The following is a 25,152-nucleotide window of genomic DNA, read 5'->3' as shown; positions in this document are numbered from 1 at the left end:
GCTGGGCATTCGCGCTTGAAATGTCCGGGCTTGTGGCAATTGTGGCAGACAATGGGCTTTTTGTCCCCACCAGCACGCAGAATCGACTCACCTCGGTGGCTTTTTTCGGCTCGCTTCTGCGCTTCATCCAGCAGCTTTCGCTTCACCAGCTCCATGGTGAGCTCGTCGTCGGAACGGCTTTCCAACGCTGTCGTCAGGATGTCGAACGAATCCGGCATGCTCTTCAGCACCATCGCCACCTTCAAACTGGGCTCCAGCTCCTGTCCGGCGTTTGCGAGGCTAGCGAACAGCTCCTCCATGCGGAACAGATGGCCCTCCATGTCCCCGTCGTCGGCGTACTCAGCTTTGCAAAGCTTTTTCAGGTACGACACGCGGGTGCACATCGTCGTCTTCTGGTGGTGTTTCCGCAGCTCTTCCCAGGTCTCGTTGGCGGTCTTGCAGTTCCGGATTAGCGGGTGTTGACTGTCGTCGACCAGCAAAACGATGGTGGCCCGTGCTTTGGCGTCTCCGTCCTTCCACGCGTCCGTCAGAGGTTCTGGGGCGGCCTCCGTCACGTGTTTCCAAAGGTTTTCGCGCACCAGCAGCATCTCCACCTTGAATTGCCAGCATTCGTAGCCGCCGCTCTTCAGCTTCTCCAGGCCGAACTTGCTTCCGTCCATATCGGGATCGTGAAAAAATCTTGAGGAACTATAAAACTTGAAATCTTTTTGAATTTACTTCTAAATGGCCCATAACCTATGGGATGTGGCCGTAGGTCGGACCGAATGCAATAAAACAACTTGATTGCTAGACGGTCAAATAACAACTAAATTTTATTCAAAAATTCAAATCTACAAACTAAAGTCATGGCATGCTGAGGTTTTCAGTCGCACCTTCAACAGAGGGCCGTTCTTCTTGTGGAGTGTGCTGACCGGTTCGAAGTGAGTTGAAGCAGCTGCACTTTAGGAAGGTTTTTGGCAGTTAGATCCTGTGGGCATGGTGCAAAACCAGACAGATTTACTCGTCGACGAAGTGGTTCGAGGCGCCCAAAGAACCGATCCTGGTCTACCGACAGGATTTCGATGAGTTGAGAAATGTACATCGGTAAGAAGTGAGTGATGCTTAGTGTAAAGTAGTTTTAGAAGCAAATTATGCAGTTTTTGAATTGGAGATTCAGTCTGTATTAGATATGATATTATTGTGCGATCAAATGTCCTCGATATAAATGTTGTTAGGTATTCTACTCCCCTTACAAAGTGAACAATTGCCCATTATGTCAACCGATTGTACTAAATGACGAATCACCTATGGTGGTGCGGATTGTCGAAAGTAAATAAAATATTGAATATATTATGTTTTCAGCACAAAACCGAATAAGCGACCTTTATTATTTTGCTTCCGCTGCTTTTCCTTGGGTTAATAAACAATGTCGGAAGTGGCGTGCTGTATTGCACATCTCCATTCTTAGCGCTTGCCCGCCAACGCCTTGACCTGCGGCACGGGGGTGAATCTTTTTTTTTTTTTTTTTTTTTTCATAGTGATTACGGCGGTAGCACACTGTGCTTATGTTCTAACACCGCACCCTTTCCCTACGTTTGCTTCTATGAGCCTCTATTTTTGTTTCAACACACAGAAGTACGTAGGCATATCGTGGCCCAAGTCGACACTGTTTTGGCCTGCGTTGAACAAAAATAGTTTTAATAAAAGTTTCCCCTTTTTTCTTTTTGTCAATTGTTTTTTTTTTTTGTAGTATGGTCCATGTATTTAGTTAGGTTCTAGTCAATTTGTCAGTTATTCGAAGTAGATCTCCAATATGTAGTCATTAAGTCATTCTGATCTGTTCTATCATAGCAGCTTTAGTCTTTGCTTTATTGAAGTGTAGTTTTATTGGAAATATGCTGAATATCGTTATTAAAAAGAGACGTCTGGAACTGTGTCCTGCTAGTTGTTCCGTCATGCACATACGTCATGTCTTAATAATGCCTAGGAGATTAACGAAAACACGTGTGTTCGGTCAGATGTCCATTGCGTAGAAAGTCAAGGAAAATAGGTTTCTTTATTGTCAGTTGTTATGTAAGCAAGCCTCGCCAAGTTGGTCAGTTGATTGTAATAAAACAAAAATTGCTTGTCAACTATATGTATTCATCCCCCTACAAATACTATGAAAAATATTCAAATTCGTTCTGTCCTATCGGTCCTACCTCGATAAACCATATCATTTTCTCAAGCGTAGCCTAGAAATGTCAACACAAGTAACGTTGATCAGTTAATAAAAAGCAGTCAGTTTTTGTCCAAAATGTCACGTCGAACGCATTGATGTCAACAATGCGTTTAAATGTTCGCACGTTAGCTTCGAATCTATCAGCACAATTAAGTGCTGCAAATCTCCTTCCCACTATTAATACGTCGGTTGATTTTAATTGCATTATTTAAAGAAAATATGACCAACTAACATGGTAAAAAAAAAACGACAAAGCGACTATGACATTAATAAATTACTAATCAAAATCAACCGAGAAACGTGGGAAATAGAGCCCAAACAACATTTTGAAGTCAGCTGGCTGTTAAAGGTTCCAAAACCAGTCACAAATTCTATATTACTTTCATTAGGATTTGTAACGATCATCAAAACCTTCTCAAATCCAACCGACTTGGAACTATTGCTTGGGAATAGACTCTACTGAGCCCTGGCGGATCCTCCGTGTTTATCGAGCATGTCTGATGCATATGATCAGTCATACTCCATCTGCAGCAGCCGATTCGTGATGAACCGTTGGAGGCGCATTAAAGTGTTAAAAAGGTGATATGTTTCACTAAAGAACACTACATTACAATAATCAAAATGAAACTCCTTCACTTTAATACCGTCAACCCCTGCGAACTTGGCCAGGGACCTGCGGCACGGGGGTGAATCTTCGATACAAAAAGTAGTGTTCGTTTGATCACCGAACCTGGTAGTGGAAAGCAAGCTTACACCGTGTCCAATAAGTTCTCATACAAATTCAGAAAATATAATATTATTTTGCATCTGTGATTCATATTTTCAAAACGAATGCATGTATTGAAGGGCCACATAATACTGATTATAAAGCATACGGTTTAGAATAACGTTGTTTTCTCTTTGTTTTTATAAGCCTAGCAGTCACTTCAGTTCTCTGAAACGTTAAATTTTGAGTTTTAATTTCAAGTATCGTACTTAATGGATATAATAAGGCTAAAACAATACAATTTTAGTCATGATATGGTAAGAAATTTGCAAGTAAGCTCAACTTGGGCTTCCTAGGTGTAGGAGGACTTGGTGAACCAAACTAGAATAAAGCTTCTATGAGTGAAGCATGATGTCTTGCATCACCATTCATTTTAGGAGGACTTGGTGAACCTAACTAGAACAAAGCTTCTTTGAGTGAAGCATGATGTGCATCACCATGCATTTTAGGAGGACGTGGTGAACCCTCGGGTGAACCTAACAAGAACAAAGCTTCTTTGAGTGAAGAATGTTGTCTTGCATCACCATGCATTTCAGGAGGACGTGGTGAACCCAACAAGAACAAAGCTTCTTTGAGTGAAGAATGTTGTCTTGCATCACCATGCATTTCAGGAGGACGTGGTGAACCCTCGGGTGAACCTAACAAGAACAAAGCTTCTTTGAGTGAAGAATGTTGTCTTGCATCACCATGCATTTTAGGAGGACGTGGTGAACCCTCGGGTGAACCTAACAAGAACAAAGCTTCTTTGAGTGAAGAATGTTGTCTTGCATCACCATGCATTTCAGGAGGACGTGGTGAACCCTCGGGTGAACCTAACAAGAACAAAGCTTCTTTGAGTGAAGAATGTTGTCTTGCATCACCATGCATTTCAGGAGGACGTGGTGAACCCAACAAGAACAAAGCTTCTTTGAGTGAAGAATGTTGTCTTGCATCACCATGCATTTCAGGAGGACGTGGTGAACCCAACAAGAACAAAGCTTCTTTGAGTGAAGAATGTTGTCTTGCATCACCATGCATTTCAGGAGGACGTGGTGAACCCAACAAGAACAAAGCTTCTTTGAGTGAAGAATGTTGTCTTGCATCACCATGCATTTCAGGAGGACGTGGTGAACCCAACAAGAACAAAGCTTCTTTGAGTGAAGAATGTTGTCTTGCATCACCATGCATTTCAGGAGGACGTGGTGAACCCTCGGGTGAACCTAACAAGAACAAAGCTTCTTTGAGTAAAGAATGTTGTCTTGCATCACCATTCATTTTAGGAGGACGTGGTGAACCCAACAAGAACAAAGCTTCTTTGAGTGAAGAATGTTGTCTTGCATCACCATGCATTTCAGGAGGACGTGGTGAACCCTCGGGTGAACCTAACAAGAACAAAGCTTCTTTGAGTGAAGAATGTTGTCTTGCATCACCATGCATTTTAGGAGGACGTGGTGAACCTAACTAGAACAAAGCTTCTTTGAGTGAAGAATGTTGTCTTGCATCACCATGCATTTCAGGAGGACGTGGTGAACCCAACAAGAACAAAGCTTCTTTGAGTGAAGAATGTTGTCTTGCATCACCATGCATTTCAGGAGGACGTGGTGAACCCTCGGGTGAACCTAACAAGAACAAAGCTTCTTTGAGTGAAGAATGTTGTCTTGCATCACCATGCATTTCAGGAGGACGTGGTGAACCCAACAAGAACAAAGCTTCTTTGAGTGAAGAATGTTGTCTTGCATCACCATGCATTTCAGGAGGACGTGGTGAACCCTCGGGTGAACCTAACAAGAACAAAGCTTCTTTGAGTGAAGAATGTTGTCTTGCATCACCATGCATTTCAGGAGGACGTGGTGAACCCTCGGGTGAACCTAACAAGAACAAAGCTTCTTTGAGTGAAGAATGTTGTCTTGCATCACCATGCATTTCAGGAGGACGTGGTGAACCCAACAAGAACAAAGCTTCTTTGAGTGAAGAATGTTGTCTTGCATCACCATGCATTTTAGGAGGACGTGGTGAACCTAACTAGAACAAAGCTTCTTTGAGTGAAGAATGTTGTCTTGCATCACCATGCATTTCAGGAGGACGTGGTGAACCCTCGGGTGAACCTAACAAGAACAAAGCTTCTTTGAGTGAAGAATGTTGTCTTGCATCACCATGCATTTCAGGAGGACGTGGTGAACCCAACAAGAACAAAGCTTCTTTGAGTGAAGAATGTTGTCTTGCATCACCATGCATTTCAGGAGGACGTGGTGAACCCAACAAGAACAAAGCTTCTTTGAGTGAAGAATGTTGTCTTGCATCACCATGCATTTCAGGAGGACGTGGTGAACCCAACAAGAACAAAGCTTCTTTGAGTGAAGAATGTTGTCTTGCATCACCATGCATTTCAGGAGGACGTGGTGAACCCAACAAGAACAAAGCTTCTTTGAGTGAAGAATGTTGTCTTGCATCACCATGCATTTCAGGAGGACGTGGTGAACCCAACAAGAACAAAGCTTCTTTGAGTGAAGAATGTTGTCTTGCATCACCATGCATTTCAGGAGGACGTGGTGAACCCTCGGGTGAACCTAACAAGAACAAAGCTTCTTTGAGTGAAGAATGTTGTCTTGCATCACCATGCATTTCAGGAGGACGTGGTGAACCCAACAAGAACAAAGCTTCTTTGAGTGAAGAATGTTGTTTTGCATCACCATGCATTTCAGGAGGACGTGGTGAACCCTCGGGTGAACCTAACAAGAACAAAGCTTCTTTGAGTGAAGAATGTTGTCTTGCATCACCATGCATTTTAGGAGGACGTGGTGAACCTAACTAGAACAAAGCTTCTTTGAGTGAAGAATGTTGTCTTGCATCACCATGCATTTTAGGAGGACGTGGTGAACCTAACTAGAACAAAGCTTCTTTGAATGAAGCATGATGTGCATCACCATGCATTTTAGGAGGACGTGGTGAACCCTCGGGTGAACCTAACAAGAACAAAGCTTCTTTGAGTGAAGAATGTTGTCTTGCATCACCATGCATTTCAGGAGGACGTGGTGAACCCTCGGGTGAACCTAACAAGAACAAAGCTTCTTTGAGTGAAGAATGTTGTCTTGCATCACCATGCATTTTAAGAGGACGTGGTGAACCTTAATAGAACAAAGCTTCTTGGGGTGAAGGTTAATGTTTTGCATCACTATGCATTTTAAGAGGACGTGGTGAACCTTAATAGAACAAAACTTCTTTGAGTGAGTGATGTCTTGCATCACCATGCATTTTCGGAGGACGTGGTGAACCTTAATACAGTAGACGTTCGGTCGGTGCAAACGGTTTAACTGCAATGCTTTTTAACTGCAAGTCCGGTAAGTGCAACAAATTTGCAGTTATCGCACCGCCAAACGTCAAAATGGTGCGCCATGTTAGCCCTAATGAACAGTCGAATGAATTTTTCGTTCATTTTACGTCAATTGACGGCTTGTTGACACTGTCAGGCGTTGCAGTTATCGAATTTTCGTTCGCTAAGTGAAACGTAAACATGTTGCAGTTATCGAACGTCTACTGTAGTACAAAGCTTCTTTGAGTGAAAGTTAATGTCTTGCATCACCATGCATTTTAAGAGGACGTGGTGAACCTTAATAGAACAAGGCTTCTTTGAGCGAAGGTTAATGTCTTGCATCACCATGCATTTTAGGAGGACGTGGTGAACCTAAATAGAACAAAGCTTCTTGGGGTGAAGGTTAATGTTTTGCATCACCATGCATTTTAGGAGGACGTGGTGAACCTAAATAGAACAAAGCTTCTTGGGGTGAAGGTTAATGTTTTGCATCACCATGCATTTTAAGAGGACGTGGTGAACCTTAATAGAACAAAACTTCTTTGAGTGAGTGATGTCTTGCATCACCATGCATTTTAGGAGGACGTGGTGAACCTTAATAGTACAAAGCTTCTTTGAGTGAAAGTTAATGTCTTGCATCACCATACATTTTAAGAGGACGTGGTGAACCTAAAGAGTACAATGCTTCTTTGAGTGAAAGTTAATGTCTTGCATCACCATGCATTTTAAGAGGACGTGGTGATCCTTAATAGAACAAAGCTTCTTTGAGTGAAGTTTAATGTCTTGCATCACCATGCATTCGGAGGACGTGGTGAACCTAAAGATGACAAAGCTTCTTGGAGTGAAGGTTAATGTCTTGCATCACCATGCGAACCACTGGGGTAAGTCCATATTTTTTTAGTGTTTTGCGTCACCTCGGAACCTGGGAAGAAATGATGAACCTCTTGAGTGAGTTTGGGAGAACGTGATAAGCCTTATCAGAATAAGAATCCTTATAGACATATAAAGTTTCAAGAAGACAACAGTTTCGAAAGTGAAATTCCTGCATCACCAAGCAGTTTGGGAGGACTTGGTGAACAAGAATTCTCAATCACATATGAAGCTTCCTGAAGAGTACTGCTTCAAAAGTGAAATTCCAACATTATCAAGCAGGTTATGATGACGTGGTGAACCAGGTGAACCTCATTAGAACAAATCATTTTGGAATAACTCCAGAATATTTTTAAGAAAGTACCCATTTTCATGATTTTTTTTGCATCACCTTGCAAGTTGAGAGGACGTGGTGAATTTAGATAATGTAAATCAAATTAGTTTACTCTGCTGCCCGGCAACTTTTATGCGACATGAGTCTAGTGCATTTTTTCCTAATAAATCAGGGAGCAAGGGTGTCTGATCTTTCCTAAGTTAATTGTATTAGATGTTAGTAGAACTATAACTTACGTACGATACTTGAGTTTTTTTTTCGCTTGGGCCTGTTTTCGAATGTCTTGCAGTTTTCGAAGAAACCGCTTGCTGATTCCCTTCCCACTCTCACGCCCTCTAAAAGGTTTTATTTATTGAAAATATTATACAATGCACGCACATAACTAACTTACTACCAAAGGTTGCAATAACGATTGTGAAAGGAAGATCCCCCAGGGAACGACGATTGTTTAACAGCTGCTTTAGCCTCCGAAGTTGTCAGCGCTTGTCAGGAACAGCTGGAATGAATTTAAAAACGATTTGTTCGTTATTGTACTTGGGGCTGGAATGTTAATCATTTTCACTAGAAATATTACATTACAATTATTTTAAGAGTTTTCAGTCGGGGAACTGCGTGACTGGTTATTTGCATAAATTGTTTGTAATTTATTGGTGAACTCCTGGAGGAATCCGTGAACGCATTCCAGGGGAAATTCCTGAAGGATGAATACCTGGAGGAATATTAGGAGAAATCCTTGGAAGAATTCCTGGAAGAATTTCTTTATAAGATGGATTTCTGGAGGAATCCGTAGAGGCGGAGGAATCTTTGGAAGAATTTCTGGAGGAAGCTCTGAAAAATTCCTGGAGAAATTCTTTAAGCAATCTGTGAAGGAATTTCAATATGAATCCCATGGAGGAGTATCTGGAAGAATTCCTGGAGGAATTTATAGAGAGATCCCTGGAGGAGTTTCTAGGGGAATTCCTGGAAGAATTTATTGGAATCTGTGTAGAAATCCCTGAAAGAATTCCTGGCGGAACCCTTGCTGACACCCCTGGTGAAATTCTTTGAGTAATTCCTGAAGGAATCCGTGAAGTATGAACCCCTGGATGAATTTTAGGAGGAATCCCTGAATCCCTAAAGCAGTCTTTGGAAGACTTCCTGGAGGAATCCGTGGAGGAATTCCAGGAAGAATTTCTGGATGAACTCCTGGAGGAAATTCTGAAGAAATTTATGGAGGAATAGGGTGGCAATGGGTATTATCGGCAGGTTTGTTCTGTTCGTCATGGGGGGTTTTTGTCGACCAAACTTCCTGAAACTTGGTCGTATAACTCAGCTTGATTGGGAAGGATTTGCCCAACTCTGAGTTCGACAACTTAAAAAAAACCCATGATGAAGAGAACAAAACTGCCGAAAATAGACAATTTCCCCAATATAAAAAAAAATCTGGAGAAATTCATGCAGGAATTTCTGGAGGAATCTTTCAAAGAATTTATAGAGAACATTTTCAATCCGGCATTTGTGAAGTACGTGATGGCGCACGGACCGTCGGGACGCTTCGAAGTTTTAAACGAGAAAGAAACGCCGCACGTCGAACGCACCGTAGAAACAGAACATCGTGGAGTAAACAGTGAATCAAAATTCAACCATCGCGCAACAATAATGACAATGTCGCAACCTGAATTTGTTGCGACATTCTACCCAATGCGACATAGGTTTGTCCCAACTTGAACAAAACAGGACAAAGTTCGTGCACCACGAGTTTAGAGATTTTTAAGGCGTGCATTGTGATTTTCGAGCGGTAACTTCGAGTCGATAAACACTGCAGTGCTGCTGAAGATGTATCATCAAAAAAGTTCAATTTTGGGTTGGTAATAATTGATTATTCACGAGTTGAAAAGTACGCAACAAATTCAGCTTCCGCTTTGTCTGCAACAAAAAAATTCGAGATCATGTCATTATCTGTTACCAGTTGGGATAAAGAGTAATCGCCGCGCCTTCTTTGTTGCTTGTTTTGTGCCCCTTTTGTCTGACAATTCTCTTCACTGTACTACAGCCAGCGTTATAAGCAGTTGAACAACCGACTTTATCGGCGTTACGCGAGAAAAACTGAACGTGACCTGAAGCGCAACCCTAAGCAGTTTTGGAGTTTCGTGAACTCGAAAAGAAAGGATTCGGGGCTACCTTCCGCTATGCACCTAGATCACCACAAAGCGAACACAGCACAAGAAAAATCTACATTGTTCGCACAATTCTTTGAATCAGTCTTCATCGAACCGCAAAATGATCGTTATATTCGTGACGCACTTTCGTACGTTCCTGCTGATGTTATCGATGCCGGCACTTTTACGGTTACTGCTGAAGTCTTAACGAAAGCGCTGTCCAAGCTAAAAATGTCATTCAAAGCTGGACCTGACGGAATCCCTGCCTGTGTCCTTAAAAAATGCTTCCAGTGTCTGATAGTTCCCTTAATCCACTTGTACAATTTGTCAATGCAACAATGTCGTTTTCCTACTCTATGGAAGGCCTCATTCATGTTTCCAGTTCATAAAAAGGACTCGAAAAATGACATCAGAAATTATAGAGGGATAACGTCTTTGTGCGCGTGCTCGAAGTTGTTTGAAATTGTAGTTTCTACCTACCTGTTGTCGTGCGCAAAAAGCTACATCAGTCCAAAGCAACATGGGTTTTATCCTGGGCGGAGCGTAACGACTAACTTGGTTGAATTTTCGTCACTATGTGTACGCACTATTGCGCGTGGTAAGCAGCTGGATGCTGTGTACACCGATTTGAAAGCTGCCTTCAACCGCGTCAGCCATTCGATCCTTCTGGCTAAACTGGAAAAGCTCGGGGTTACTGCTCAGCTCGTTGATTGGCTAAGATCGTACCTATGCAATAGAAAACTTGCGGTGAAAATTGGGTCGTCTGTCTCTGATTGGTTCACGAACAGCTCTGGTGTCCCTCAAGGAAGCAACTTGGGTCCTCTTCTGTTCTCGCTCTTTTTCAATGACGTTGTCCTTGAAATCGGCGAAGGGTTCTGCATTTTATACGCTGACGATATGAAAATATTCATGATGATTGAGAATATGTGCGACTGCATGCGTTTACAAAGCCTGATTGACCGGCTTGTCGTCTGGTGCCGGGCGAACAACATGACGCTTAGTGTGCCTAAGTGCTCCGTCATAAGTTTTCAACGAAAAAAAGACCAATTTTGCATGAATATGCCATTGATGACGAACCACTCCTGCGCGTGGAATCTGTACGTGACCTCGGAGTTACACTAGATAGCGAAATTACGTTCAAAATGCACTATGAGGAAATAGGGTATGTGTACCATCAGTAATCTCACGCTCCCATTTTCATCCTATTCGAAAACAAGCGATTACGGCACCGATTGATTCCGTTCTTTTTGTTTTCATGGGTGCTCACTTTTAACAAAAAATACAAAAATAAGAAACAAAACAAACAACGCTTCAATCCTTTGTTTTTCGTAGGATGAAAATGGGAACCACATGCTTAATAAGGGAACCAATACCCTACTTGGAAAAGCTCGTCGCCAGCTAGGATTTGTGTCCAAGATCACAAAAGAGTTCCGTGACCCGTATACCACAGACAAACAGACGTAACACTTGCGAAATTTCCATCGACCACGCTTTTAACGATCATTTTAAATTTTCATAGTCGTGGCTTTCACAACCAGAGGCGCGCGCATCGTTTTTCTATGCGTTTGACGTTTCACACTAGCGCCTTCTGTTGACGATATGGCACAACACAGTGATTCGTGCAACTTTTCCACCAGGTGATGGTAGTGTGAACTGGGCGATGGATTTTCATGAAAATCGTTCAAGGTCTTACGTCTGTTTGTCTGTGCGTATACACTGAAGGCTTTGTACGTTTCACTAGTTCGACCCATACTGGAAACCTCTTCGGTTGTGTGGGACCCGTATCATGCCACAATTATCGACCGCTTGGAAGCTGTTCAACGGAAGTTTGTAAGATTTGCTCTACGCAGTCTTCCCTGGAATGATCCCTGTGAGAATCTTTTTTTTTTCTCTCTTTATTAAGGAGATTTTCAGCCCCAGGCTGGTTCATCTCCGGTGTGAGAATCTTTCTCTGTAATGATTATTCAACAACTGTATTCATTATTTGTATACACTTTATTACCGATACTTCAATATTACATACAATGATTCACACTCCAGACAACAATAACAACATCTCCGCATATGACAGATACTCAATGTAAACATACACGCTAAACGTAATAGAGTAATACAATAATTTATTATGTGCATACCACAAGGTACCACATCTCGTTTTTTCTCCAGATCCGCAGCAAGGTCACTCCACGTTGTTTCGCTTATAGTCTCCTCAGTTTATGAACGTCTCGCTTCAGTCTCACATCAGAATTAGAAGTACAGTCATCCATTTGGTCATCCATCTCTGCTCGGCATTTTAGTAAATTACTTGGCCGTTACTTGTGGTTGTACGGTTGTACCTAAAAAGAAATATTATTTTGACCCAAATATTTTCCCAAATCCCAAAATATTTTTAATACTGAGTGTCAAGCTAAATATTACCTTTGCTGATGAATTAATTGAATTGCTTTCCTCTTCTCAAATGCTTTCAATGACAGCTAGCATGCAAACATTGTATACTGCCCACTGATTTTTTTTGACATGTCCTTTCATAGAAGAATATCATACAAAAGGTATGTATATTCAGATTATTATTCAGACATTTTTTTAACTAATATGTCGGAACACTGCACGAATGTTACAGTGGAAAAATTATCAATATCCATTAACTCGTTTTCGATCCAAAGTGTCCAAGTGTCATACAAACACTATTTCATTTCATGTTTTTTTTTAGCGAACTTTGCTGGAACTCGTTTCTTGTTCAGAATATATTCAGAAGTTTGGCTTTACAGATTTTGTTTTCTAAATATCGATGGGATTGATACTTTTTTAAATCAAATCACGATTTCGAAAAACGTCACTTGTCCAAAGCAATATTTGTAATACTAGTTTTAGCTAAATAGTAATTTGAAAACATCCAGTTTTTGAATTACATTTAATATATATTGTTCACAAAACTCGCACCCGCACTAGCTGTTTGAAAGTATAGTAGAATATTAATATTCATTCTTTTTTTTCATGTTGTAATCCTATAATTATCTCAAATTCTTAATACATACATCATCGTCGCAGTACCAAATCGAAGTCATGCATTTAAGCACATGCAAAGTTGCAGTTGTGACGTAAATTTGAACTGGTTGCTGGTATTGCGCATCATTAAGCTACTTAAGAGCTGAAATTAGCACTAATCTAAATCGAGTTGCTATGTTTATAAGTAGGTTAAACATCAATTTTCGCACCGCCAGTCACTTCGGCTTCCAACCGAAAACGTAATGATAGTAGCCAATTATTATATACAAAGCAATTTTCTCCAGATAACAAAATAAATAGGTGTCCACGTTTTTAGGAATCATGTTTCCGATAATTTCGGAATTCTCATGATTTACCATTTACCTTTAAAACTGAATGAGTTTATTTTTGCGGTTTGGTCGTTGAATAGGTTTACATTCTACGATGCATATTTTCCCGCATTAACTGGTGATTCGTGCTCAATTAAACCTATTTTAACATTACAAAACCAAAAATTTGTTCCTTTGATGTCGCTCTTTTGGGTTCTGAACTGTAGGACTTATTTTAATGGTGTACCTCCAAAATATTGCAAACGCCTCTCAACATGTTATGTTTTCACTCTAGATACCTAATGATGCTATTTCAACAAGCCTTTTCCAAATTATTCGCATTCAATATACCGTCAAAACTTAGAACTTTTTATCTTTAAGTAACTCTGATTTTCTACATATGCTCATCATATTGATAATATTCTCAGTTCGTTGGATCGAACTAGAATATTCTGCATTATTTCAAAGCCCAATCATCTGTCTAACATATCACTTATTTCACATTTTTTCGATGAAATACATCCTCATTTTTTTTGTTAACGACTACAAGTCTGACGTAGTGCACACTGACCATGATTGTCTGTGTCATGATGGCCCTTATGCTTGCCTCTACGATTCATTTCTTTGTACTGAAACAATTTAAAGCACGTTTTTATTCAAATTTTCAATAAACTTATTAACACAAATATCACTTATACATGTACACGCATTTTTATTGGTAAAAATCCATGAATTTGATATATAAATTTTATTTGTACACACATACTCGTTTTCCACGCTGGATCACACATAAAATCGATGGACCTTATATAAACTATGTGTATCTACACATGAAAAGGGTTATCTATGACAAATTGCAAAAATCTATGTGAGCGACACATGCATACAATATTTGCAGTTTTTTTTCAGTTTAAAAATTCAAACAAGGTAACATGTTAGTAAATGGTACCTGTTTGCATTAATAAGCTCGACTGAAAAACAAACCTCATAATCCAGCTTTCATTAGATATATCTATTCCTGTAGCTACAGAAATGATTATCTTTTATTATTCCAATATCTTGTGCTTTTGATATACTGTACGTTATTCTCCTGAATAATAGTTTCAATACTTCTTTAACTGATCAAAATTTGTCTCTTCCTGTAAGGAAATTATTGTGCAGAATTTGTTGTTGAGCGTACTGCTGTACCTTGTTCTCTAACTTGTGCCACAGTTCTTAGCAAGATGGCCCACTCATTAGCAAAAATGGCACTATATCCAGTGTTAGGCAATCATAAGTCAAAATGCCCCTCCTGACCACACCCGATACATTTTATATTCAAAGACTTCAGAAGTGATTACTCAAGAACTCACTGTACTTGAATCGCATAAACATTTAGTGGCATTCAATAGGTTATAAAGCGCTTTTTACTCGAATTCCTGAGACTTCTAGTTAAGCCGAAAAGTTTCATTTTTTTATTGTTCGATTTTTTTAAATATCCAATTCAACTAGCCATTTGACTAGCATGATACTTAACAGGTTAGTGGTTAGCAACTGCTCTGAATATGTCGTCTAGCTTCAACGAATGCTTTATTTTGACTTCCTATCTTGCAAACTACCAAGACAGTTTAATTATTCTCACACATTGATGTTAATTTTCTTGAAGTTACATTTTTAGTCTTGTAAGAGAGGACAAAGCACTAGTTAAATCATGTCTTCATGTTAATTTGGTTTCAAGAGCCAACCCTTTTTACGTCTCCGTAGACTTATTATACTTTACTGAGCAATGATAACTTCAATATATATCACCTGAGGTGGGTCCACAACAATCTCAGTATCTGCTCAGTTATGTTCGCATTTGGAACATATTCAAATACTATTCGTTCCTGTTTTTCTAGTCACGCTCAGCCTAAAGTTTAGTTTTGTCTTTCGCCTTCTCAGCTGCCACTTTATTGGTGTGAAATTTCATTTTTAATGGTTCAATTTAACTAAAAAGCCCAGATTGGAGTTCAAGAGAAATCGCTCAAGAAACTTCTAGAACGATTCCTGGCAGAAACTTTCTACGGTGACTGCCATTTGAACTGTCATTTCTTCGCAACTGCCTACTGCGATCGAAGAAAAAACGGTTTCTTGAGTGATTCAGCCAAGGAATTTCCCATGCCTCAAGATAGGCCGAGAAATTCCTTCTGATCTGCAAACAGCCCTTAAATCTGCGTTGGCTGGTAATCTGTTTCTTACGAAATTTACGACACTGTTGCGTTTTTAGTACTTTAATTTTTAATAGCGCAATTCGCCTTATACGGCTCTACAAAGAATCGACTATATCTGCCTTGCAGGTCTTACCGCCTTCAACGGCATTTCCACCTTCAACGGCCTTTTCCGCCTTCAACAGCTTTTCACTCTCCGACGGATCTTTCCGCCATCGACAGTTTTTCGCCTTAGTCGGCTCTTCTGCCTATAACATTTTTCCGCCTTCAACGGCTTTTCTATCTGTAATCCTTTCCGCCTTTTACGGCTATTTCAAGAATGTCGCCTTCATTAGCTTTTATCGCCTTCATTGGCTTTCATCGCCTTCACTGGCTTTTAACAGCAACAGCAAAATTTGATTTCAAAATATTGTTTCACCTCTACGCCTTCCTCGGCCATCCGGTTAACAAATCAATACTTCATTCATCATTAAGCATTTGAGTCTAGATTTAGGACAACAACCCTATTCAACGAGTATCAATATCACAATCAACAAAACTTAGATTTTCTTCACAGTTCTTTATTTCTTTATCTGACAATAGTGATTGTCATCGATTTGAACTAAACAATACCGATCACCATCAAAATCTCTCACAGGTTGATCATTGTCATTAGTCGAAGGTACAAATAGATTGTTTGATTCATATTGAACAGTTAGTACACAATATTTACCTTTTTGATTCCAATGTTGAAATTCAATCACAAGTCATCACCTGGAGGTCATCACCACTCTACATGCACCACACACACACACACACACCACTCATCTCTTTCTTTTTCCAAAGACAACACTTCCCGAACAGAAACTAAACTAATTTCACATGCACTGTTCACCGTTCTCGTCGCCAATGTGAGAATCTTTCTCTGTAATGATTATTCAACAACTGTATTCATTATTTGTATACACTTTATTACCGATACTTCAATATTACATACAATGATTCACACTCCAGACAACAATAACAACATCTCCGCATATGACAGATACTCAATGTAAACATACACGCTAAACGTAATAGAGTAATACAATAATTTATTATGTGCATACCACAAGGTACCACAATCCCTACAATCTGCCACCGTATGAAGCGAGATGCCGACTGATAAACATCGAGACATTGGAACATCGTAGGAAAGCTGCTAAGGCAGTGTTTGTCTTTAAAATCCTGGCCGGTAAAATAGATGCTCCCTTTCTGCTGGCGTCGTTGGATATAAATGTGCCCGCTTATACGCTTCGCTCAAACGACCTCTTTCGCCTTCCTCGTCCTTTTTATAACTATGATGTTAATGAGCCCATTCGCTCAATGATGAGTATTTTTAATGAAGCGTATCCTAATTTTGACTTCGGAATGAGTGTAAATAGTTTTAGAAATAGTATATAAGATTCATTAAGACTAATAACTATTGTCAGATGAATTAACTTACAAATAAATAAATAAATAAATAAATAAATCATGTGCGACGCAGGGTTCTTCGTGAATAACTCCCAGGAGATCATCTCGAAACAGCTATATTTGTGGTACTGCTGACGGTGGCGGTAATCCGAGCAGGAGGAAACGCTATTATGAAAGTGATAATTTCTTGTCGGGAGAATCTACCTAACTTCAATCGTATAAAATATTTTTTTTTATTTTCTATACTCCTTAGAATAAATCCCAAATGACTGGGAACTTCTGAGAATCTTTAGAGATTTTCCGGAATTATTTAAATATTTTTCCGTGAAGCTATTCACTTCAACGAATGATAATAGTTATTTCTATACTTAACAGAATATATCCCAAATGACTGTGAATTTCTGAGAATCTTTAGATTTTCAGGAATTATTTAAATATTTTTCCGAGAAGCTATTCACTTCTATAAATGGTAGAGAATATTTTCTATACTCCTTAGAATAAATTCCAAATGACTGGGAATTTCTGAGAATCTTTAGATTTTCGGGAATTATTTAAATATTTTTCCGTGAAGCTATTTACTTCTATAAATGGTAGAGAATATTTTCTATACTCCTTAGAATAAATTCCAGATGACTGGGAATTTCTGAGAATCTTTAAGGATTTTCAGGAATTATTCAAATATTTTCCGTGAAGCTATTCACTTCTATAAATGGTTGAGAATATTTTCTATGCTTCTTAAAATAAATCCCAAATGACTGGGAACTTCTGAGAATCTTTAGAGATTTTCCGGAATTATTTAAATATTCTTCCGTGAAGCTATTCACTTCAACAACTGATAATATTTCTATACTTAACAGAATATATCCCAGATGACTGTGAATTTCTGAGAATCTTTAGATTTTCAGGAATTATTTAAATATTTTTCCGTGAAGCTATTCACTTCTATAAATGGTAGAGAAGATTTTCTATATTCCTTAGAATAAATTTCAGATGACTGGGAATTTCTGAGAATCTTTTGGGATTTCCCGGAATTATTTAAATATTTTTCCGAGAAGCTATTCACTTCTATGAATGGTTGAGAATATTTTCTATACTCCTTAGAGTACATCCCAGATGACTGGGAATTTCTGAGAATCTTTAGATTTTCAGGAATTATTTAAATATTTTTCCGTGAAGCTATTCACTTCATGAATGAGAATATTTTCTATACCTAACCGAATAAATCCCAAATGACTGGGAATTTCTGAGAATCTTTAGGGATTTTCAGGAATTATTCAAATATTTTCCTTGAAGCTATTCACTTCTATAAATGGTAGAGAATATTTTCTACACTCCTTAGAATAAATCCCAGATGACTGGAAATTTCTGAGAATCTTTAGGAATTTTCAGGAATTATTCAAATAATTTTCCGTGAAGCTAAAATAAATATTCAAATTAGTTCAATTGTCCTATCGGTCCATTTTCTCAAACGTAGCCTAGAAATGTCAACCTAGTCATACACAAGTAAAGTTGTTCAGTTAATAAAACAGTCAGTTTTTGTCTATAATGTCACGTCGAACGCATTGACGTCAACAATGCGTTTAAGTGTTCGCACGTTAGCTTCGAACCTATCAGCACAATTAAGTGCTGCAAATCTCCTTCTCACTATTAATTCGTTGGTTGATTTTATTTGCTTTATTTAAAGAAAATATGACCAACAGTCAAAATTTGAAAAAGCGACTATGGCATTAATAAATTACTAATCAAAATCAGCATAGAAACGTGAGAAAGAAAGCCCAAACAACATTTCAAAGTCAGCTGGCCGTAAAGGTTCCAAAACCTGTCACAAATCCTATAATACTTTTATTAGGATTTTTAACGATCACTACAACCTTCCCAAATCCAATCGACTTCGAACTACTGCTTGGGAATAGAATCTACTGAGCCCCGGCGGTTCCTCCGTGTTTATCGAGCATGTCTGATGCATATGATCAGCCATACACCCGATTATTTTTTTGCACGGGTCTGGTTTTTGCTATAACTCAGTCAATTTTCAACCGATTCTCATGAAATTTTGTACACATGTAGGCACGATTAGTACTATCAGTGTACAAAATTTCGTGAGAATCGGTTAAAAATTGACTGAGTTAAAGCAAAAATCAGACCCGTGCAAAAAAGAATCGGGTGTACTCCATCTGCAGCAGCCGGTTCGTGATGAACCGTTGGAGGCGCATTAAAGTGTTAAAAAGGTGATATGTTTCACTAAAGAACACTACATTATAATAATCAAAATGAAACTCCTTCACTTTAATACCGTCAACCCCTGCGAACTTGGCCAGGGACAAACAAACCTAACACTTCGAACATTTTTTTTTTCGATTCAAATCATGGTCACGAAAACATGTTCGCCCAATGCTAAAAGGACTGAGTTTGGCCAACTATCAACTAGGTGGAGGTAGTGAGCAAACGTCAAACTCGAACAAAAACGATACGAGCGCCACGAATAGCGAGTTGGCCAACAACTATCAAATGTTCAAATAGACCGTTAGATCGATGTACGATGGGAATTATCAGAGTGTTACGTCTGTTTGTCTGTGGGTCCATAGAAATGCTTGTCAATATGGACATCACACATGCAACCCCCACACCGCAGCAGTATGGTCACTTGGGTATCCCTGGGGTTTTGATTACATGATGGTCAGGGATCACAGCCATCAAAACGTTTCATACTTTACCGGGGCTTACGACAAGATGGTGTGTTGAACAAGACCCATGGTGCGAACGTGAGAAAGTGGCTATACCAGAACTGCGGTGACACAAGCGAGCTAGGAGCAGCTTTCATCGTGCGATAAGCAGAGGCGCTTGATCGGTTGGTGGGAGATAGCAATGTGCAGATTGCGATTTAAGGGCCGGTTCATCAACTTCAGCAATCCACGTGCACAGTCCTCACTTCAGAAGCACTGATGATAACAAGGACGCATTCTACGCGCAGCTTGAACGCGAGTTCGACCGCAGCCCAAACTACGATGTCAAGATCATCATAGGAGACCTAAATGCTCAGGTAGACCAGGAGGCGGAATTCAGATTAAAGATTGAAATACTCAGCACCCAACAGCACGAAAACGATCTACGACCCATCGATTTCGCGCCTCTAAGAATATGGTCATACGTTAGTATATTTTTTCAACACAACCTACTTTATCGTTACACCTGTAGCTCACTACAGCAGACAGCATCCCAAATCGACCATGCAATGATCTATGGAAGGCACTTTTCCGACATTATCATCGTCAGAACCTATCGTGGCGTTCTCTGACCACCACTGCACCGACGACCGGCCCGCGGTACGACCTACTACAACTGATACAACTGGATGTCGCCTCAGCATAGGTACGCGCAGAATCTCGATGCAGCGTTGCCGGACGAAGTCGAACTCAATGAGGCCCCTCTAGAGAACGAGAACTGCTGGAGTACAGTTAAAGCAGTCATAAATGGCGCGACCGAGAACACCGTCGGGTACATGGAACAGAGTCGAAGAAACGAGTAGTGTAGGAAGATTTTGGAAGCAGTACACCCGCCTCTTTTGGGAGATGAAACGGCTCATAGAATAAAAGGAGTGCTAGTAAATGGAACTGCTGCTGTGCCGTTCTCAAGAAACTTGGAAGTTCTACCAGAAGCTCAATCCAACCCCTTAAGGGCGTCGTCCCGAGAACCGAAAAGTGCCGGGATAAGAACGGGAACCTCTCGCAGATCAACATTTGTGGATCACACTAGTGGCTGTGTGGCGTCAGTCGTCTAGGCGTTTAAAAAGCCTCGGAGTGTGGATTCGATTCCGACCCGCTCCAATCAGGGAAGGTTTGGAACTCTGGTTGAAGACGGTGTACTACTTGTTCTATATTTTTCACTCGTAAAAAGTTGGCGTCTTATATTATATGTTATATGTAATTGTTATATTACGTTATAATATATGTTATATGTATTAGATACTTGATACTTACAATATTTCTACGACACCTAGAAACACCTAGAACTGCACCCGTGAATCCGACGTGCCCAGCATCCGGTCGGCCATTCGAATTCGCTGCTGCAACAGTTGCAGTTGCTCCTCCGGAACGCTCGACTTGTGGCTTCCCTTCAGCAGAAAATGGTGCAAAAACAGCCGCAAACTGCCCTTGAAGCCCTTCAGTTTGAAGCTCGGAGCAATACGGTTGAACACCTGAAGGCATTTGTTTTCGTCCTCCAACAGCAGAATGCCCAACATGATCTGTCGTACCACCCGCAGGGTAATCTTATCGATTTCGGCAAATTCGATCACCTTCAGCATGGACACGGCCAGGCCTCCTTCACTGATCAAGTGGGTTAGCAGTTTGGCTATATTGCGAGATGGCGCTTGCTTCAGCGAGTGAATTTCCTTCAGGCGATCCCAGATGGCGTACTGGATGGCCAACTGGTAGCGACGGTCGTATTCACAGAATTTCTGCGAAAGTATACTTTAATAAGGGTTGTAGTCCTTTTCCGATAGACAACAGTGCAGTATGACTGTGGCCACCACCCGTTGGTCCTTGATGGACAGACGAAGGATTTTATCAAATGCGTCCAGATAATCCTCTGCGCTCATAATGGCGCAGAAAACATTCCGCTTATCATCGGTGTTCATTCGCTGTTTCCGAGCCAGTTCCAGCAGCTGTTGACTGAATCCACCAGCGCTTCCGCCGGTTGAGCTTTTTCCAGCTTCAGGATCTTTACCATCATTCTTTCCATGCCAGGCCGATCCGACCAACCACCATTTGCCACGCTCGTCTACGTTCAGCAGATCATCCAATCCGATGTTTTACGTGCTGACGTATTTCCCACTTGTGATCATGCCCTTCAATATCTTGCGAAAATGTTCCACATTGTCGATTGTTGTTGTTCTTGACTGCCAGCAGCGTATCCAACATGAATTTCACACGTGAGCTAGAAGTAAAATTGTAATTATTAATTATACATATTTGACAGTTTAAAACAACAGCAATCTTACTCATTCTTCAGCTCAGCCGGGGCTTCGGCAGCCTTCTTCTGCACCTTCCGGATCATATCCTTCAGCGCCAGCGGGTCATCCTTCCGCAGCACAAAGCCAATGGATCGTAACATAAACAGAATACATTCCACCGCCTTCTCGTTGAACTTTCCCAGCAGCTGATCAATGACATCGTAAATCAGTTTGTTCTTGAATATTTGGAACGTGTATAAGTGGCACAGGATTAGGACGCTGTCTTATAAAAAAAAATATAGTACAAGAAATGATGATAAGTATAAAACTACTTACGAAAACAAGAGCAATAATGCAAAAAAAATACTCGAACACTCGATTCTGCTGAAAAGTTGAAATGACAGCACAACAAAACAACAAACTTTTGTCGCGGCGGTCGTGACGGAGTCGGCGGAGCAAAACAGGCGAAACGGGCGAAACTGTCAAAATTTTGTCAGGAGGGGTAAACCAATGCGTACAAAACTGCTGTAAAATGGTAATCACTAGCTCCCTCGGTCAACTTGCTCAAGGAAAAAGAAGAAAACATGGTACCGAAAATTTTTAGTGGTTTGTACCGCACTCTTACGTCTGTATAAATTCGTCTGTGATAGAAGGTCGATGCGGTGAGTAGGATATCAGCCGAAGCATTACATTCATTGTATCAAACGTTTCAATTAAGCTCTTTAAATTTAAATTACAATTTCATCGGACTCGTTTGGTGAAACCAAGTATGATACCACAAACGAAGATACAGACGGAGCAGTAATCGTTTTTTTCGGTCGCACCTACTTTCGCAAGCCCCTCTTGTATTATGTAATTGCGCTTTGGTGAACCCCTTGAACGGGCGAAAACTCAGCGAACTGTCATGCGACTTGTCACTGAGCGAACTGTCAAGCGACTTGCTTGTTTATAAACATTGAAAGTGTTCTGCTTTTTGCTCCCCCAAAAATCAAGCCGGTCGGGGTAGAATTCCGAAACACCGGAAAAATAGAACCTCCGGAAAGCTTCGATCCCTTCAACGGACGGAGTGAACGACGACGGGTACATTTTCGATCCGGCATTCGTAGAATACGTGAAGGCGCAAACGAACCGGCTAGGAGCGCATCATGTGCGACGGAGGGTTCTTCGTGAATAACAACTCAGGAGATTATCTCGAAGCAGCTGTACTTGTAGTGCTACTGGCATTGGCAGTGATCCGAGCAGGAGGGAACTTTAATATGAAGGTAATAATTTCGTTCCGGACAATTTATCTAACTTCAATCCTCGCTTCAATCGTTCAAAATAATTTTTATTTTTTGTAGGTGTTTGACCTGATCAAATCCTATGGAAAGTGCCTATCGTAAAGCCAGCTTTTAGTCGGCCGGCCATCTCGGAGCCGACTTCAACGACAACGATTGAGGAGGCTTCTTTCTTCAATCGACAATCCGGATCAAACGATCGGTGCATGGACGCTGTGGCGTCACTGAAAGTTGTTACAAAAAACGTCTCGCCGACGGATGGATTCGTGCGCCAGGCCAGCGTGGAGTTCGGAACGACCGCTGAATAAGTCCTTCGGAAAATCAAACGATTGGTTCTTTATGCCGGTGGATGTAACGGCCGATCAAGGTAAACGTATTCGGACGGGTTTTCTGAGCAACGGCAATGTGTTATACCTACTACGATCAGGACAAATCCGGTTGGACGCAAATTAAGAACATCCAAGTAATTCTATCGCCGCGGAGGGTTTTATACGGGGAAATTAGAGGAAAGTTCGGCCGAGGTAAGCCACCATAGCAGGGCAAGTTTAATACCTACCTTCTTAGGTATTTCTCCGATTATCTGTCTACAAGAATTTTACATTTTCCCATAAAACTTCCGTGTTTCCGCTTCCAGGATCTAGTACGCCAAAGCCATGATCGACCGCTGGCTGGTCCATCAAAATGCTTCCTCTTTTCGGCCGGTCCCGGTCCGGCACAAGTCTTAACTTCCGATGATGAAACTAGATGGCTTCTTCAGCAATGTCTCGATCCACGAGCTGATTGACGGCACCAATGTGCTCGGGAGCAACTTGGAGCGTTTCGACATGGAAGCTTCACGGTTCTACATTCCCCGAGGGCCGTTCTTCGTGCGAAGTGTGCTGACCGGTTCGAAGTGAGTCGAGAAGCAGCTTTGGCAGCCGGATCCTGTGGGCCTGGAGCAAAACCAGCTACATCTACTCGTCGGCGCAGCGGTTCGAGGCGCCCAAAGAACCGACACTGCGGTCTACCGGCAGGATTTTGCGGATGGTTCTATACAGAGAAATTTTTGAAGAAAATTCTGCCAAAGGTAAGCTACCATATACGATGTATCTGTAAACAAATTTCACATTCTTTTCCCATAAAATTGCTCTGTTTCCGTATCCAGGATCAAACGCAGAAAATCGATCATGCACATCTTCGATGCAGTGCTCTTGGGTGGTCTGGAAGTTCACCGAAGCCTTGAATCGAGGCCCATCAAAATGGTTCCGTTGGCCTGTTCGGCCGGTGCAAAACTTTACTTTTAATGATGGAACTAGATAGCTTACTCAGCGAGGTAATCGACAGCGCCAAGGTGCTCGAAAGCGACTTGAAGCATTTCGATGGGGCGGAAATAAAGCTGTTCTACCTTCTCCGAAGGTCGCTCTTCGTGCGGAGTGTGAAGAAGTTCGAAATGTGCTGAGGAGCAGCTGGATTTTCGGAAGACTCGGCAGCTGGATCATGTGGACCTGGAGCAAAAAGAACCAGATCTACTCGGCGCTGCCGTTCAAGGCGCCCAAAGAACCGAAACTGGTCTACCGGCAGGATTTCGATGCATTCATTGAGAAATGCTCCGATTTAAAGTGAGTGACGTGAAGTGGCGCTATGTGTAAGGTAGTTTCGGAATAAACTACCCAGTTTTAAATTTAAGTCTCAGTATGTATTATGATGTTAAATTAATGTTCACAATAAAATATCTTATCTCTACAGTTAGGCACTCGGCTTGAAATAAAAGCTATTGTACTCAATTAATAAGTTTAAACTACTAAGGCAGGAGCCATCTATATATCACGTGAACTAAAGTCTTACATGATCCCTCTCTTTACCAAGTGATCAAGCGCGGAATTTGGTTTTGCAACATAACGATTGAGTCCGCTTTCAAACGTAAATCCGTAAATCGTTGGTATTCAGCAAAATCAAATGGATTGTTAATTCTCGCGAATCAAATACCTTTGATTGATATCTTGCATCACCATGCAATTTTGGAGGATGTGGTGTATCTAATAAGAACCTAAACCTCTGAGACAAATTTAGATATTTTTGATGAGGGTGGTCAGTGTCAAAGACTGATAATTTTTGCATCACTATGTAATTTGGGGGAACTTAGTGAACCAGCAAATCTGTCTAAAACTTTGCAACGAATTTAAACATTTTTGGTAAAGGTGGTCAGTATAAAAGACTGATGATTTTTGCATCACCATGCAATCTGGGAGGACTGGGTGAACCAACAAATCTGTCTAAACCTCTGAGACAAATTTGAATATTTTTGGTAAAAGTGGTCAGTATCGAAGACTGATAATTTTTGCATCACTATGCAATCTGAGAGGACTTCGTGAACGAACAAATCTGTCTAAACCTCTGAGACAAATTTGGATATT

At 40.8% G+C, this 25,152-nt stretch overlaps 2 long non-coding RNA genes across 6 annotated transcripts; one reads left to right on the top strand and one right to left on the bottom strand.

The window, feature by feature from the left end:
- Positions 1-6,039: 6,039 nt before the first annotated feature.
- On the bottom strand, positions 6,040-21,922 carry LOC109408047 (uncharacterized). 5 transcript variants are annotated; one of them, XR_009995657.1, is made up of 3 exons: positions 21,531-21,812; positions 20,509-21,466; positions 6,040-7,955 (listed from the first exon to the last, which is right to left on the bottom strand). It is a non-coding gene; the product is annotated as an uncharacterized LOC109408047 (long non-coding RNA). The 5 variants fall into 5 exon arrangements; XR_009995658.1 differs by lacking the exon at positions 6,040-7,955 and adding an exon at positions 21,819-21,922 and having other exon boundaries at positions 11,574-21,466; positions 21,531-21,761; XR_009995660.1 differs by lacking the exon at positions 6,040-7,955 and adding an exon at positions 21,819-21,916 and having other exon boundaries at positions 11,574-21,466; positions 21,531-21,765.
- Positions 21,923-22,225: 303 nt separating this feature from the next.
- LOC115255734 (uncharacterized) lies at positions 22,226-24,483 on the top strand. The gene is made up of 4 exons (XR_009995661.1): positions 22,226-22,744; positions 22,823-23,280; positions 23,394-23,825; positions 23,904-24,483. It is a non-coding gene; the product is annotated as an uncharacterized LOC115255734 (long non-coding RNA).
- Positions 24,484-25,152: the final 669 nt, after the last annotated feature.

Source organism: Aedes albopictus, chromosome 3 (genome assembly GCF_035046485.1).
Source record: "Aedes albopictus strain Foshan chromosome 3, AalbF5, whole genome shotgun sequence".
Classification (NCBI taxonomy): domain Eukaryota; kingdom Metazoa; phylum Arthropoda; class Insecta; order Diptera; family Culicidae; genus Aedes; species Aedes albopictus.
Note: the sequence above shows the minus strand (reverse complement) of the source record. Positions and strands in the feature narration are given on the sequence as shown.